Source organism: Loxodonta africana, chromosome 7, assembly GCF_030014295.1.
Source record: "Loxodonta africana isolate mLoxAfr1 chromosome 7, mLoxAfr1.hap2, whole genome shotgun sequence".
Lineage (NCBI taxonomy): Eukaryota > Metazoa > Chordata > Mammalia > Proboscidea > Elephantidae > Loxodonta > Loxodonta africana.
The window spans coordinates 65,978,611-65,996,834 of record NC_087348.1 but is presented as its reverse complement, the minus strand read 5'-3'; the positions used below and the strand labels follow the sequence as shown (position 1 = coordinate 65,996,834).

The following is an 18,224-nucleotide window of genomic DNA, read 5'->3' as shown; positions in this document are numbered from 1 at the left end:
ACCAGATTATGAAGCAATTTTTCACTACAGATTGCCTTCAATATTCTGTTAGATACTTAAATTACATTAACTCACTTAAGTACACGAATCACACTCAAAGTATTTTAACTTGAGATACAATTGAGTTTCAATCCACTCTTATTGCACTCATTTTCGGTTATTTAACCAAAAAATCAAACCAAACCTGTTGCTGTTGAAAACCCCAATCAACACCCCCTGCCCCACTCTTTCTTTGTCTTGCTAACAAACTTGTTTTGAGTAACATTTTTCAGGAAGTCACAGCAGGTAGTGGCTCCATCCACTGAACTAGCCCAACCTACACCCTGGAGCATGCGCAGATTGAAGAGATCTTGTCCTTCAATCCACCCCGGGGCCGACTGTCACCGGAAAGAAGGATATTTCCCAGCCCATGATTTCACCCAATTCCATCTTAGAAGTGAGGGGTCCCACTACACGCGCATCCGACGGAAGATGATTTAATATCCAGACCTCCAAGTACGGGCATGGGAGGGCTAAGGGCAGAGAGTTCCAAGTACCAAACCCAACTTCCCACGCCATTAGAAATAAAAAGCTTCCTACCCCCTTAGACGGTGAGCACGTGGCCTTATAGTTGCTAGACCCCATGTTGCTCCTTGTCTGCACAGACAATAAATTTCCACTTTACAACAACTGGTGGTGTGGCGTCCGTCTTATTTCGATCGGCTAATAGGACAGGACAAGAACCTTCGTTCGGTTACACTGTCAAGTCAATTCCAACTCATAGAAATCCTATAGGACAGAGTAGCACTGCCCCATAGGGTTTCCAAGGAGGGCCTCCTGGATTCAAACTGCCAACCTTTTGGATAGCGGCCATAGCTCTTAACCACTATGCCACCAAGGTTTCCAAAGTATTTAAAAATCATCTTAAATGTGCCGAATAATAAGCCATTAATTTCTTTCTCTCAAAGAAAATCATATGCATGTAGTCTCTGAACTGTACTTCAGAGTCACACGGTCCTTTTTAGCCTCCAACCAAAAACCTTAATATTTTGAAGTACCTGTGGAAATGCAGTTCCCACCTGGTTGGAGGAAACCCTGGTGGCGTAGTGGTTAAGTGCTAGGGCTGCTAACCAATGGGTCAGAGTTCAAATCCTCCAGGTGCTCGTTGGAAACTCTATGGGGCAGTTCTACTCTGTCCTATAGGGTCGCTATGAGTCTGAATCGATTGGAGGGCACTGGGTTTTGGTTTTATCTGGTTGGAAATCAGAATTACTAGCCTTGGGCTCAAAAGAGCAATTTGGCTAGAGATAAATCAGCAGGTGTTATCTATGTACAACTGAAGACCTGAAGCCATGGAGGTAGTTGTGATTGCCCTGGGGGAATGTGTAGAATGAAAAAAGACAGGGAGGAAATCATGAAGGCCACTAACGTTTAAGCAAGAGACAGAAGGTCAGAGGGAAATAACAAAAAGGTGTGAACACTGGTATGAGATAAATCCAGAGCACAGTGTCCTGAGAAGAAGCTACAGAGAGGTGACACAGAATGAAGGCTGGGGGGAAAAAAAAAAAACAGATTTACTAAGGTATAAATCACTTACTATAAAATTCACCCCTTTGAAGTATACAATCCAGTGGTTTTTAGTATGTTCACAGACTTGTAAAACCACCATCACAGTCAAATTTTAGAACATTTTCATCGTTCCAGAAAGAAATTCTGTACTCATTAGAATACACTTCTCATTCATGCCCTCCAGCCCCTCATTAGTGATTTTTAAGAGGACAATTTAGAGGAGTATAGAGAACTGAAAGAAAAGTAAGGAATTACAGGTAACAGGGGCAGATTCTGCTTTCAATTCTTTGGCAGTATAGGGGACTAGGAGAGACAGTTGATAGGAAGAGGCTGTTTAAAATGGAAAAGGCCTTCAACATGTCGTAGGCTGAAAGGAAGGATTCGGGGACAAAGACTGAAAGGCACAGGAGATGGGAGATAAACACTAGCTCAGGCATTGCATATATATCTGAAAAGGATAAAATCAGGAGCACAGATGGAAAGGGCTGACTTGGAAAGGAACAGACGCCTCAGGAGCTTGAGGTAATAAAGTTAAGGAGCTATTTAGCCAGTAACTAAAAATGGGGAGCAGGGGGAGGCAATGGTATGAAGCCAACTTACTTCTCACTATCTAAACTGTGGTATGGTTTAAAGTTTTTTATCATTTGCATGCTTTACTATTTCAAAACAAAGACGATAAATAAATACGTAATGGAAGGATTTTCACTTCTGATTAGAATACATGAAGTGGCAAAACTGTTACTTTTATCCCAACAATGAAAAACAAGCTAAATAAGCTACAAAACTATAATTTTAAGAGAGAGCAGAGGACACAAAAAAAAACTAAATGAATTAAACTCTAGAAAGTGATAAACCCTTTACAGGAGAGAAGAGGCCAACAACAGAGGCTCAGTATCAATTCCTTCTCATCTCTGGTGCAGCAGGAATAGGAGAAATCCACCTTAGATAGAGACAAGGAGAAACAATGACCACATGTGGACTAGCATGACAGATTAGAATTCTGAGGTGTGACAGTATGGCCTCAGGTATGGAACAAATCTGTACCCACCCACTCACTAGCTCTTTCCTATAGATTTTCACTAAGTGCAGAGGTAACACACAGAAAGCCAGGGGCAGGGCAGAAGGGTTGAAACAGATCTCCCTTGAAGTACGTAGGCCTCTCCTAAATAAGTAAAAGGCAGCCACCCTTCAGAAGGTGAAATCTATTTGAGAGAAATCCATCTGAGGCACTCCAACCTTTCAACTACCAAAGGCTGAGGATGGGACAAGAGAAAGACCCCTCCAAGGCATTCCAGGCCTTCACTCCAAAGGCGAGAGTAAGCGCAGCGAGGCAGAGATCTTCTGAGACACAGAAAGCCAGGAAGCAAGAATAGAGAATAAAAAGAATGCCCCAGCAACTAAAAGGCTGGCAGCTGGGCTGCAAAACAGAGAGATGTTTGGAATCTTGTCAGTACTCAGATCCCAAGTCCTTTTGAAGAGAAAGTCCTGATTCCACCCCAAAATACTTAAAGCTAGTGGGGAATTAAATCAAACTTAAGCTGCAACAAAGCCCAAATTCATTTACTTACAGATCAGACTGACTGAATTTCATGGCCTGACAGAAGAAAGGCCATTTTGCAGGTAAATATTAAATAAATAATAAGTACACTTCAGGCCCTAATGCTGTTTTATATAAATTGTCTGGCATCCAAAGATTATGAGACATACAAAGAAGCAAGAAAATGTGACCCATGCTCGAGAGGAAACAATCAAAAGAAGCTGCCCCAGAGATGGCCCAAATGTTTAAATAATCAAACAGGAACTTTAAAATAATTGTGATAAAAAATGCTAAATGATCTAGTGGAAAAGGTGCACAACATGCATGAAAAAGTAGAGAATTTCAGCAGCAAGATGGAAACTATTTTTTTTTTACTAAACATGAAAAATGTATCAGACATAATTTAGATGAGCTTAACAGAAGAAAAATGATAAATTTGAAGACGAATCAGTAAAAAAGTATCCAAACTGAAATACGAAGAGAAAAAAAAAAAGGCAGAGGAACAGAACAGCATGCCTGAATTCTGTGGGACAATGTCGAACAGTCTAACCTACATGCAACTGGAGTCCCAGAAGGAAAGGAGAGGAGGGGAGAGAGAATGGGACAGAAGAAATCTTTGAAAATTGCCAAGAACTTTCCACAACTGAAGAAAGACATCAACCCACAAATCTGAAAAATTCAGTGAAGCAAAAGTAGAATAAATATATACTAGACGGTCAGTCCTACTGGAGTCACAGAGTAACGTAGATCAAATGATTATTTGGCCTGGATACTTGAAAGAAATGGCTTCGGTTCTTATCAATATTTGTGGCTTTAGGGTCAAATCAGTGTGCTCCGGATAATCTGTTCATAAAGAAACTAGGAAGGTAAGTTTTAATTTTACACTCTCATAAAAGTTTTAGGTTCAGCTAATGATAAAAAAAAAAACCCAAACCTGTTGCCATCGAGTCGATTCTGTCTCATAGTGACCCTACAGTTAACCCAAAATTTAGGCCTAAAATCTACAGTTCACCTATTTGGTTAACCAGATATTAACATATGACAGTCTTGCTCTTCAGGGGATACTGCTGGTATACCCAGAACCCAGTGCCGTTGAGTCAATTCCGACCCATAGCGACCCTATAAAATTATATTCTCCAAGCTAGAGCCAGCCTTGTGGATCAATCTAAACCAGATCAGTCGTAGAGCAGTTAACAGTCTGAATAAGCTACATTACTATACTCATCTCCATCTATTTATACAATCCTTTAATATATATGGCGCCCTGATGGTACAGTGGTTAAGAGCTACAGCTGCTAACAAAAAAACTGGTAGTTCCAATCCACCAGCTGTGCCTTGGAAACCCTATGGGGCACTTCCACTCTGTTCTATAGGGTTGCTGTGAGTCCGAATAGACTAAATGGCAATGGGTTTAGTTAACATATATGAAACAATAATTGTTTCTGGTCCATCATTCAGAAAGAATACCCACAATGTCATTAAAACACTTAATATTATCTATCAAGCCTTAGCACTAGTCAAACATTTACAGCAAATATATCGTTGACTTTAAACATTCAGCCAACTATTACACAATAACTCTCAATAGTTCTTCCAATAAAAACTAATCCTGAAGAAGTTTTCCCCTGGAGTTAGAAACCGATATTCCCTGAAGATTATTTCCTGAGAAATCAGCTTTGTTATTCTATCAAGTTTTACATTTGAAAACATTCTCAAATCTAAGTGTGTTAATAGAAATTCAACTAAAAAAAAAAAAAAACTGCCAGATACAGGCATCATACACTAACAAATGATGAAAGCTTTGAACTAGGAGGGAAAAAAAAAAAAACTGAGTTCTTGCCCCAGCTCTATTATTAGTTAGCTATTTGGACTTGGATGAGGTACTTCAACTCTTCGGGCATCAATTTCTTCAAGGAAATAAAGTGGTTACACACCAGATGATAAGACTCCTTTTAATTCCAAGTTTCTATAATACTAAATTTAACTTGTAGAATTTAACTCTTTTCCCAAAATCCAGATATGTTAAATGTTCAAAGTTATATTTCTAGCTGGATGGTATGACATAGTCAAACTTTCTCATTTCAACCTAACTTAATTTTACTTTGTGGATTTCTAGTGAAACTCTTTTTGATAAAAATGGAAAATAAGTTAAATCACTAAGCTCAATAATCAAAAATCTTCTCTCAAAAAAAAAAATCCTTATATCTTCACTCATCAATATCAACTTTTTTAAATCACCAATTCAACGTTTTTTAGACATGTAGAACTCAGTGACACTGGTTACATTCATCATGTTGTGCAACCATCACCATCTGCTTCCAAATTATTCTCCCACCACTAACAAAAATTCAGTGCCCCCTAAACTAATACTCCCTCGTCTGCCCTCCCTTCCCACTGCTTCTTGTTGTTGTTAGGTGCTACAAAGTTGGTTCCGACTCATAGCGACCCTATAGGACAAAGTAGAACCACCCCACAGGGTTTCCAAGGAGCAGCTGATAGATTTGAACTGCTGACCTTTTTGGTTAGCAGTCGAGATCTTAACCACTACACCACCAGGGCTCCTCCCACTGCTAGTAACCACAAATAAACTTTAGTCTCTATATATTTGCCCGTTTCATACAAGTGGGATCATACAATACTTGTCCTTTTGTGACTGACTTATCTCACTCAGCATAATGTTTTCAAGATTCATCCATGCTGTAGCATGTATCAGAACTCCATTTCTCTTTTTGGCAGAGTAAAATTCCATCGTATGTATGTACATCTTGTTTATCCTTTCATCTGCTGACCATCATTCAGGTTGTTCCCATCTCTTGGCTATTGTGAATAGTGCTGCGACAAACGTACAAGTTTCTGTTTGCGTTCCTGCTTTCAATTCTTCTGGGTTTAGACCTAGGACTGGGATTGCTGAGTCATATGGTAGATCTATGTTTAACTACCTGAGGAAGTGTAAAACTGTTTTCCACAGTGGCTGTACCATTTGGTATTCTTATACCTGTAATGGATGAGGGTTCCAATTTCTCCACATCTTTGTCAACATCTGCTATTTTCTTTATTTTTATCATAGCCCTCTAGTGTGGGTGACGTGGCATCTCACTGTGGTTTTGATTTGTAACTTCCCTAATGACTAATGGCTTACGGCATCTTTCTATGCGCTCGTTGGCCATTTGTATATCCTCTTTGGTGAAATGTCTATTGAAGTCCTTTGCCCTTTTTTTGATTGGGTTGTCTTTTTGTTACGTTATAGGAGTTCTTTATATACTCTGGACATTAAACCCTTATCAGGTATATGGTTCCCCAAAATTTTCTCCCAATCTGTAGGTTGTCTCTTTACTTTGTTGATAAAGTCCTTTGATACGCAAAAGTTTTTAATTTTGATCAAGTCCAATTTATCTATTTTTTTCTTTTGCTGCTAATATGAACTTTTTTTATAACTAATTTAACATATATCTAAGAAAAAGAAAACACTAATATATTCAAGTATTAGGTGTAATAGGAAGCCAAAGGTGTGCTGTAAGCAAAGACTTTCATGTGATCTGATTCACACTGTTAAAAGATGTCCATTTGCTCTGTGGAAAATAGATATAAGGAGAGCAAAAATGGAAACCAGGAGATGATTAATGGGTGTTATGGACTGAACCATGTCCCCCCAAAATATGTATTGTGATTCCTAATCTCTATGCCTGTGGTTGGAGCCCCAGTGGCACAGCTGTTAAAAGCTCGGCTGCTACCCAAAAGGTCGGCAGCTTGAATCCACCAGCTGCTCCTTGGAAGCCTTATGGGACAGTTCACTGGAATCGACTCAATGGCATCGGGTTTTTTTTTTTTGGAGTGGGGTTATATCTGTGGTTATAATCCCATTTCGGCATGAGTTGTCTTTGTTATGTTAATTACACAGAATTAGTATAGGGTGTGTCTTAAGTCAATCTCTTTTGAAACATAAAAAAGAAATTAAACAAACAAGTGAGAGAAGCAGAGATGGGGAAAGAGAGATGCCAAGCCTCACAAAGCTCGGCCAGGAGCAGAGGCTCAGAAGAGACAAGGACCTTCCTTCTGAGCTGACAGAGAGAAAGCCTTCCTCTAGAGCTCGCACCCTGAATTCGGACTTCTGGTCTCCGAAACTGTGAGAAAATTAATTTGTCTGTTAAAGACATCCATGTGTGGTATTTTTACTATAGCAGCACTGGATAACTAAGGCAACAGGTAACTGAAATAGGCTAAAAGAGAACCAGTAATGACTGGGACTGGGATGATAACAGTGGAAATGTTAAGAAGTGGTTCAATTCAAACAAGTAAACAAAAATGATAATTAGATAGTAAATAAAATAGGGGGAAAAACCCAATAATGTGATGGAGAATGATTTAGTTGAAAGTATATTATTTCTGATTTAAAAAAAAAAAAAAGAAATACAGCCAGAATACTCCTTAGAAGCGAGGATGGCGAGCCTTCGTCTCACGTACTTTTGGACATGCTATCAGGAGAATCGGTCCCTGGAGAAGGACATCATGCTTGGTAAAGTAGAGAGTCAGCAGAAAAAAGGATGGCCTTCAACGAGATGGACTGACATGATGGCTACAACAGTGAGCTCAAAGATAGCAATGATTGTGAGAATGGAACAGGACCAGGTAGTGCTTTGTTTTTTTTGTACACAGGGTTGCTATGAGTAGGAACTGAATCGGTGGCACGTAACAATACCATTTCTGATAGTGTTGTCAGGAATCACATGAAATTTGGACCCACACCTGGCCATAAGAAAAAGTGAGTCATGGGAAAAACTAAAAGAGCCTTCCATAGTGTCTTCACAAGTCTAAAGACAGGTGAAACAAGCCCAGTCCCCAATCCATTTTTTAATCTCTATAATCCAAAGCTCTTGAGCTGATTCTAACTCATGGTGACCCCACGTGTGCCAGAGTAGACCTGTGCTCCATAAGATTTTCAATGACTCATTTTTCAGAAGTTTTTATGATTATGCTTTGCCCAGGTACTATTGTTGTTAGCTGCCATTGATTCAGCCCAGGCTCATGGTGACCCCATGCCCAGCAGAACAAAATGGTGCCTGGTCCTGCATGATCAGTTATGGATCGGACTGTTGAGATGTGCAGGGTTTTCATCAGCAGATTTTTGGAAGCAGATCACCAGACTGTCCTTCCTAGTCCATCTTAGTCTGGAAGCTCTTCTGAAACCTGTTCAGCATCATAGCATCACGCAAATCTCTACTGATGGATGGGTGGTAGCCATGCATGAGATATACTGGTCAGGAATCAAACCCATGTCTCCTGAATGAAAGGTGAGAATTCTACCACTGAACTACCAACGTCTCATTGCCCAAGTACTACAAGCAGATTAATACAGCACTTAACTCTTACAAAAACCTATGGCTACACTACGGTCTGATAGGTAGCACTAGCGGTCAAGGGTATTCTATCTTCAGCCTTTATGAGCAGCATTCCACACGTAAGAGTCACAACTAGGGCATCCATTCAGAACAACTTTCTGTCTGTATATGTGTATGACCGACTATGTGTGTTTGGGAGGGAGACAAAGAAGGAGGGCACAGTCACATCAACAGTTTCCTGTTGAAAGATATTTGCTGACTAAGCAATTTTCAACCTAACTCAGAATCCTAAGAGTAGTACTACTTTATGAAGGTAACTACTGAACTTTGGACCATTTCATTGTTCATTCTTTTGACGTGAATCATTAAATATACCCTAACATTACCCCAATTCCAGCATGACAAATAACAGTAAGCTTTTGTGCTAAATGTTATAGTATATGCCTGGATTTCTGATACAGCTTATGGTAGAGAAAAATAAAACTGAGTTGCAACTGAGAAACCCAAAATAGGCAATAATGATAAATAACGAAAAACTGCCATAAATACTTCTGGAACCTTTCACCTGAAGTCCATCAATTTCTATGACTAACAAAATCTTGTTTTCACAGGAAGAAGTTTGCATGAAATTGATGGTTTCGTAGAACAGTGATATCAGAGAGGATAAAGAATGATGTAGTAGAAAGACCTGAGCTCAAATATCAGACCTCCCTCTTATTAACTGTGCGAATTTAAGTAAGGTACTTAATCTCCCTTTGTCTTAGCTTTTCTCATCATAAAGTATAGATAATGCTATCGTATAGTGTTGTCAGAGTTAAATAAAATTATATAAAATGCCTAATATATACAATAGACATTAAAAAATACACATATTATATCTGCCCAGATATTGGAAAAAACCATCACTATGTTCCTACCATTAAAAAAAAAAAGCAGCTTACTGAGTCTCAGAGGCATTGTGCTAAGTGCAATAAGCCAGACTCAAAAGGCTATACCCTTTCTTTCAAAAGTTAAACACAGAACTACCATATAACCCAGCAATTTTACTCCTAGGTAAACACTCAAAAAAACTTGAAAGCAGGGACTCAAACAGACATCTGTACATCAATGTCCATTGTAGCACTATTCACAATAGCCAAAAGGTAGAAAATTCCCAAACGTCCATCAACAGATGAATGGATAAACAAAGTATGGTATGCCCATACGATGACACATTATTCAGCTATAAAGAGAAATGAAGTTCTGATACATGCTAAGATATGGGTGAACCTTGAAAACATTATGCTGAGTGAAATAAGTCAGACACAAAAGGACAAATATTGTATGAGTTCACTTATGTGAAATATCTAGAATGGGCACATGAATAGAGACCAAAGTTTATTATGTGGTTACCAGGGATGGGTGGGAGGGGAGAAGGGGGAATTAGTGCTTAAGGGGCACTGCGCTTCTGCTAAGGGGGATGAAAAAATCTGCAGACAGACTGGTGATGACTGCATAACATGAACATCATTAATGTCACTGATTTGTACACATAAAAAAGGTTGAAATGGCCAATGTTTTATTACATATATTTTTACCACAATAAAAAAAAAAGCTTACACATTTGAATTTATTTTTTGAAAAGACTATATACTGTATGATGACAATTTCTATGACATTCTAGGAAATGTGAAACTACAGGGACAAAAGAACAAATCAGTTGTTGTCAAGGTGAAGGAGGGAAGTCACTGACTATAAAGGGGCATGAGGAAACTTTATGGGGTGATGGACATATTTCATATTTTAATTACGGTTTTGGCAGTTACACAACTGTCACTATTTCTTATAATTCATAGACTTGTACATCTAAAAAGGTTAAGTTATACTACATATAAATTATACCTCAATAAATTTGACTTAAAAATAAAACCCTGAACAACTGTAGTGTCAATTACAGTATCATATCATGCATTCAAATACGGGCAAAATTTCAGTCTGATAACCATCATTATGAGATCTAGTCAGAGAGTACTTTTCTCAACTAAGCACTGCGTAACTGTAAAGAGATGTCAGAATAGTTATAAATTACAATATGAACACATATACAGTGACTTAGTAAATAATCGACTTAGTTATTGATATTCATAGCACTATACTGTTGTTTATAAGTATAATTAGACTTCCTTCAGAGCTTACCTTGGGGGGGAATAATAGGTTAGCATAATTCTCAAAACTGCAAATAAAACACTTGAAAAGGTGTTTTCCTATTCTCTAATGAGACAGGTCATTTTCCTAAGTGAGTCTCTTCTTCCCATCAACATTCATGTTCTTATCCCATCTCACCACAAGGTTAAGTACTTGTATTGATTTCCCTCTGTAGTCTCTTCCATTATATCTTCAAATAGGATTTTATCTTTGCTTTCTCCTCTCATTCTACAGTAAAACCTTAACAATCCTTAATTTCTTCCTGCTTCTACTGGTACTTTCTGAAGGTAAACTGCCAATTTATTTTTACGGGAAAACACTTCAAAAAAAAAAACTTATTTGAATTAGGATTTTCCCATACAGCAAATTTTAAAACCTATTTTCTTTTTGATAACATTGCCCATTCCTTTCTCTTTTCAGTCAAATTCTTTACCAAGTTCCTATAGGTACTAACATTACCCTGCTGCTCACTGTCACCAACCTCTCCTTCAGTTCTCTACCACACAGTTCAAATCACAATAAATTCATAGCCTTATGATAATAGCTCCTAATTCATGCAAATAATATGTCTGACCACTGGCCTCTAAGCTCTTTATTACAGGTATCTACTTATTCTCATCTCTTTATTTCACACCTCTAGCCTATCCTCAAGGAGCTGTGGTGGTGCAGTGCTTAAGCACGTGGCCGTTAACAGAAAGGTCAGTGGTTTGAACCCACCAGTTGCTCCATGGGAGAAAGATGTGGCAGTCTGCCTCCATAAACATTACGGCCTAGGAAACCCTATGGGGCAGTTCTACTCTGTCCTACGGGTCATCATAAGTCAGAATTGACTCAATGGCAATGGGATGGGATCTTACTCTCATCATTTCTAATAAGCCTTATAAATCCTTCCTTGAACTTACACTTCACATTCCCTTATCTAAGTTTTTCCTTGTGCATTGAAATAACCCTGTCCTTGATACCTGATCACCTTCTTCCTACAGCTGCAATTTAAAATCTAAACTCTTTACTCAAAAATAAAAAATCTTGCCTAAATCACTCACTTATTTTCTATGCAACTACACTAACCTTACATTTTTTCTTTCCCCTTGATATTTTTAAAAATAACTAAAGTACTTCCTTCTATATGAGTTGTAGTTGGTCTTTCATAGCATAAACTTCCCAAAGGCAGGAAGTATTCATTCTTAAACACACACTCCAAAAACCTGGTAAGTGCCATGTATCTAAACACTCAAATACCATATGAAGAAACGCAATGAAAAGAACAAAAAGAACACTAGGCTTAGTATCGTAAGGATTCAAGAACTGCCTCTCATGTGTTACGCTAAACAACTCACAGCCTCTCTGGGCCTCATTTTCCTCTTTAAGAAAATGGGAATAATAGTTGCCCTATTTACTTCACAAGTAATAAGGGCTGGGGGGGGAAATAAAAGCATTAGGTAAACTATAACCATCAATCGATACAAATGTAAGGTATGGTTAGTCAGTTATCTTGTCTAAAATAAGCTTCTAGTATTTTGTTTCTTCTGTTTAAACCAAACTCCATGTACAGCAAAATAAATGAGGCAGCGCTGTACATTATTAATTCATATCAATAATGTAGCACTTAAACTATAAGAATAACAGGAAGCTTTATGTTAACAGTAAAACCAAAAAAAACCAAATCCAGTGCCCTCAAGTCGATTCCGACTCATAGCAACCCCACAGTGACCCCACAGGACAGAGTAGAACTGCCCCATAGTTTCCAAGGAGCGCCTTTAGTTAGCAGTCGTAGCACTACGCCACCAGGGTTTCCAAGTTAACAGTAGGGATGTTAATGATATGGCATAGCAATGCATTCTCAAAGTTAAAAGACAAATACTTGCTGGTAAGCCAGCTATAACTGTCTTCAATTTTACTAAAATCAAGAGTGTTTAAAAATCCAATTAGCTCTTATACCCAAATAGCTGATTTAAAATTTTAAGAAATCCTTTTTAATTGCCTAAAATATGCTTGTGCACTCTCCTATTGTGTTGTTGAGTCCACATGTTAAAAATAACAGATGGCAGAGAGAAGGAGAGATGCAAATGATACCCATAAACCAAACCCAGTGTGGTCGAGTCCATTTCAACTCATAGAGACCCTATAGGGCAGAGTAGAACTGTCCTATAGGGTTTCCAAGGAGCAGCTGGTGGATTTGAACTGCCACCCTTTTGGTCAGCAGCCCAGCTCTTAACCACTGCGCCACCAGGGCCCCACAAAGGATACAAAGGTGCACAAAACAAAGATATTAAAAATATGACTCTACCACAGAGGCAGAGAAATAATCTTATGAACAACCTTAATGATATTCTACAGTAATATCATTTTCAAGTATAACTATAATCTTAATCAAAAGAGTATCATTTGTGAATACTATCAAAATGATTAGAAATTATAATCACTTCTAGCACATTTTTCCTTTTCAAGCAGGAACCCAGGATAGAATAGCAGAATTTTCATGTTCTAGATCTGCGCTGTCCAATATGGTAGCCACTAGTCACACACAGCCATTGAGCAACTGAAATGTGGCTAGTCTGAATTGAGATGTTCTATAAGTTTTTTTTTTTTATAAGTGTAAAATATACACCAGATTCAAAGACTTAGTATGAGACAAAATAACATGAAATCTCTTCTATATGGGGCTCTCATTTGTGGTTCACATATTTCTATTGGACAGCACTGCTTTAAAAAAAATGTAGTCAAATCTCAAACAAAAATGGATATCAGAGGTATTAAGCAGCTTGCTCAGTATCTCATTGCTTGGTAGTATAACAGAACGGGGTCTACAATCTGTTCACTTTATCTAGCCCTCATTAACATAAGGAATTCATGTTTTAAGATTCAATTTAAGCATCATCTTCCTCATAAAGACTCAACCATTCTGTCTCTCAGCCCAGGTGATCACACCCTTTCTAGCACTTCGAATCCACTGCTGCCCTTATAACCATACTATTATAATTTATGTGTTTGTCTCCCCCACGCACTAGAGAATGTCTTGAGGGCAACCACTGTCTCATTCATTTTTCTATCCCTGGAACCCTTGCAGTACCAGGCACCCTTGCAGGCAATAACACTATCAGTTGAATTAAAGAACTAAGAAATGCATGCAGCTGTAAGATCTTTTAGAGGGTTAATTTTTGAGGTATTGAAAAGCATGCCAAAGATACGACTGTTAAATCACCTACTATGCACTGCACAAAAACATCTAGCTTTTATCATTACCTGACCTTAAACTATTTTGGTAACATGGCAAATGTAACAAAATAGATAATTTATGTTATCAAAGCAAGACAAGTTACAAAGCATTTTTTTTTTTTAAGAAATGTTCTGCACTACTGCTGCTCTGGCAAAGTTTGGTCTGATGCCCTGATAAGAACATAGGACTCTGAGCTCTTGAGAAATTCAATGCTCTTTTTAGGTATAAATTCACTTAAAAATGTGCTTACTAAGTGCAAAACATTGTGCTAGATCAAAGAAAGATTCCTGAGCAAGGAAACTGATGCAGCTATCTTCAACTAATTGAAGATTTCTCAACCATTCATGGCAGAAGGGAGAAACAGAAAAAGAATCATATACTTGATATACAGCTAATTACAGAAAGTTATAGCAGTTTCTAAAATTCCTAAATGCAAGCATGCCAACTTTTATAATCCACAAAATGGAAAAAGCTGTGAAACCGATGGATAAAAACATTAAAATACATGGCTTACAAGGAAAACTGCAAGCAACATGCATACAAAACACAAATAGCAACAGAGATTTTCATAAGAAAAAAAGTTTGCTTCAGGCAGAGGTGGACAGTAGCTGGTTGAATGGACATGGGAAATACAGGGTAGAGAGGAGAAGTGGGCTGTCACATTATAGGGAGAGTAATTAGAGTCGCATAACAACGTGTGTATAAGTTTTTGTATGAGAAACTGGCTTGAATTGCAAACTTTCACTTAAAGCAAAATTTTTAAAAGTTTGCTTTAGAATCAATAAATTTAACCAAAACTACTTGTGAAAGAAGCCCTATACGTACTTTGTACCTATATAAAAATACTAAACTTGAGTTAACAGATAATAAAATCTTTCTAGTCTCATATAATGTTTTTCAATACTTGAAAGACTGTCTTAATATTAACCAGCAGACATCTTTAAGTTTACATACCTTAGCTAAGTTACATCAGTCTAATTTGCTACAGTGATTACTTTTCTGTAAGAGCATCAGCCCCCAAAGATGGTAGAGCTGCTAGAGGAGTCTCCTGTGGATACCTGAACCACAAGTCAAGGAGGCAAAGGTACAAAGTCTCTCTGGAGTCACAAAGTCTCCTGGATCTTGGTGCAGTCTTCCCCCTTTGTAATATGTCTTCATCACTCCTCTGAGAATACTTTTCTGCATCTCTTCTAATCTGCGGCTTTCAGAATCTAATTTATTAAACAACTTTCCCAACAGCGCTTTCCTACCTGACACCCACCTGGAAAGATTTTAGGGTGCCTCTTTAATCTTCTTCCAAGAGGAAGGCATCCTTCATTTCACTAAATTTAAACACCCACTGTTCAAAATAAAAGTATAATTACGACCTCAATTTGTATCAGGCTAATAATACACGGAAAGAACTACCACAGGGTATGTCTTCCACGTTCTTGATCTCAAAACTTTCCTCCTGCCTCATTTCCCTCCTCAATTCCTACTCTCCCCGAAAAACAATTCCACAGCTGGAAAATCTCGTTCTTAAAGCCAAGTCATTTAGCGGGCAAAAAAAAAAAAAGTGCTTTTTTCCTTCAATTATTTATTGTTCCTCCGTCACTCAGGAAGAGCTAAGCAAATATTCTGAATCTGACCGCCTTCCCAGAAAGATGATGAGCTAAATACACACGGAAATAATTCTGCTTTCCCAAAGCAAGTGGATTCGCGGCAAAAAGACAACTGGAGAGCGGGGGAGGGAAGGATCATTAGCCCCCGAAGTCGGAGATGGGACAGGAGGCGAAAGAAGGGGCCGTAACTGAGAAGTACGACAGACACATCTGCCAGAACCTAACGACTTGACAAAAGAACAGAACCGGCCACTGCGGCCCCAACCCCGTCCCGAGGGACAACCGGGTAGCCTCCCCTCCCCCGTCGGGACAAAACTGACGCCTGAGTGCACCCCCGCCTTCGAGAGAAGGGGCCTGGTGGGGGCGCGGCCCCTCGCACACTCCGCAGGGCAGTCGACAACGGCCTAAATGGAAGCAAGGCCGGAGGGAGCCGAGTCCCGCTGAAGCCGCCCCAAGAGTACTAGATGGAGGGTCAGAGGCGGGCACCCGAGGGGCTGGGGGCCGCGGCAAGCGACTTTCCCATCCGGATCTCCCTCTGTCCTTGCAAAGCTGGGTCCCAGGTGCCGGCCCTCGTTGTACCGACCTCTCCTCACCTCAAGCTGCCTGAGCCTCCGGCTCCACCACAGCCCGAGCTGCTGCAGCCGCCACGGTCCGAGCCATTTCCCCCTCAGCCGTCTCAGCCGAGGCGGAGAGCTTCGGGCGACACCGCAGCCAGCCAACCACCTTACGTCACTTCCGGTCGGGAAAGCACCGCCTTCCGCACCCAAGCTTCTTGCGGATTGGCTGGAGCGGGTGGCCTACCTGAGGTGGTGGGCGGGGCTTTGGGCATGTACCGTGAAGCTAGAGCTGGGGCGGTGGGGGTCGGGGTCGCGCTCCCGCCGAGGAATACGCGGCTGGACCAGAAAGTCTCTCTGTGCAGCTCCAAACCAGGGAGACTTCCGGGGGCATCCAGGTGTCTGAAACCCTGCCAGCTGTCCTGGGTGTCTAAAAGCCTTGTTGTTCTCGTGCGCCCTCCCGGGACTCTGCGCACGCCCCCATCCGTCTGCAGCTCTCAGATTTGTGGTTTTGGCCCCAGGCCGTGCCGAGATTAGTTTGAGATTGGAAGATTAAAAGGACTAGGCAAAACGTTCAGTCCAACAAGCATTTACCCATTTCTCACCGTGAATCAGGTGCTACGGGACGTGTAATTAGTAACCCGTCACGTGGATACCGCACTTGATAGTGTGTAAAGCGCTTTCTTGGGTCTCATTTAATCCTCAGGCCAGGAAAGTAGGTAGTCCAATAATAACTCACAGCCAGATAGCTGTTTGTGACAAATTATCTCCACATACAATTTTCGTAATAATAATGACAATAAAAAGACCTTACTCATGAGAATTGAACGAGATTATACTTATAAAGCGTTCACCTTCAAATGTTAGATTAGAAAATTAGCCATGTATAAAACCAAACCCGTTGCCGGCAAGTTGATTCCTACAAGACAGAGTAGAACTGCCCCAGTAGGATTTTCCAGGAGCAGCTGGTGGATTCAAACTGCCAAACTTTTGGTTAGCAGCCGTAGCTCTTAACCACTGTGCTACCAGGGCTCCAGCCTTGTATAGTGGATAGGAAAATTGTCCCCATTTACAGATGGTGAAGCTGAGGCACAGAGAGGTTACAAGAATGCTGCAAAAGCACTAGACAAACTCAGTTGACTCCAAATCCTTATTGTTTTATGATGGATTGTCCCTTAAACAGTAAGAAAATGGGGTCCCCGCCTTCCACAGTTTCACAGTTTTATGTGGTAGACTGATTTGGGCTGTGATTCTCATTAGAAGAGTAGATTATGAGAACTCTAAGTAGAAACTTACAGCCAGCAAAAAACAGAAAAGAATTCTGACATAAATGAATGGATGTATGGATAAATAGATTTATTTTTTGTTGAGGGGGAGGGCAATATGGAGAAGATGAAGCTCCTTAATCTCTGTAATAAACATGCCTCCAACTCCGTTGGGATGGGGAGATTGGATGGAGTTTATATCTGATTCTCATTCTATTCTATAGAGAACTATACAAACAATTGTGTGATTATTCCTACCAGCCGTTGTCCACCTACTTTTCCTTCTCCTAGCTTCCTACTAACATCCCCCACCCTCCCTGCTCCATACCTCCTCCACACCTGGACATTCTCCCCTCCATCACACACACACACACACACACACACACACACACACACACACACACCAGGCTTCCAGGCAAGCTTACACGCCCTAGAATAAAGTCCCTGAGGAATTCACTGAGTTCCACAGCATTGTTCTACTTTATCTTTTGATCAAAGGAAGAATTTCAGAATTGGCAGCACTTTCCCAAGATTAAAAGAGTTGGGAGAAACTGTTTATTTCAGGGGCTGGTTTCCTAGTTTCTGCTCCAGAACTAAGTGTGCCTTTGGGGAAGAGAGAAGAGACCTTGAGAGAACACTGAGTCTTGACGGAAGGTTAATTATTTGACTTTTTTTGTATCTTATGAGAAATATTTTACCTGGGTCCTAGCATCAGAGGACACTTGCTTGAGTCAGTTCCTTGTTGCAGTTCTAAATTCATTATTTTATTATGGCTCCTGAATGGCCTATGCATGGTAGCCTCTGATTGACCAGGCCAAAAACCCAAACCCATTGCCTTCGAGTTGATTCTGACTCATAGCAACCCTCCAGGGCAAAGTAGAACTGCCCCATAGAGTTTCCAAGGAGCCTCTGGTGGATGCAAACTGCTGACCTTTTTAGTAGTAGCCAAGCCCTTAACTATCATGGTGAAGAGTAAGAGAGG

General features: G+C 39.9%; 1 protein-coding gene across 5 annotated transcripts in view; it reads right to left on the bottom strand.

Moving 5' to 3' along the window:
- Positions 1–16,146, bottom strand: part of PIK3C2A (phosphatidylinositol-4-phosphate 3-kinase catalytic subunit type 2 alpha) — a 119,947-nt gene extending 103,801 nt beyond the window's left edge. For 2 of the 5 annotated variants that reach the window (XM_064288374.1, XM_064288379.1), the window contains exon 1: positions 16,017–16,133. The gene's annotated coding sequence lies outside the window, so the exon portion shown is untranslated. Of the gene's footprint in view, positions 1–16,006 lie in introns of all 5 variants that reach the window. The other 3 variants (XM_064288376.1, XM_064288378.1, XM_064288377.1) reach the window with 3 other exon arrangements.
- Positions 16,147–18,224: the final 2,078 nt, after the last annotated feature.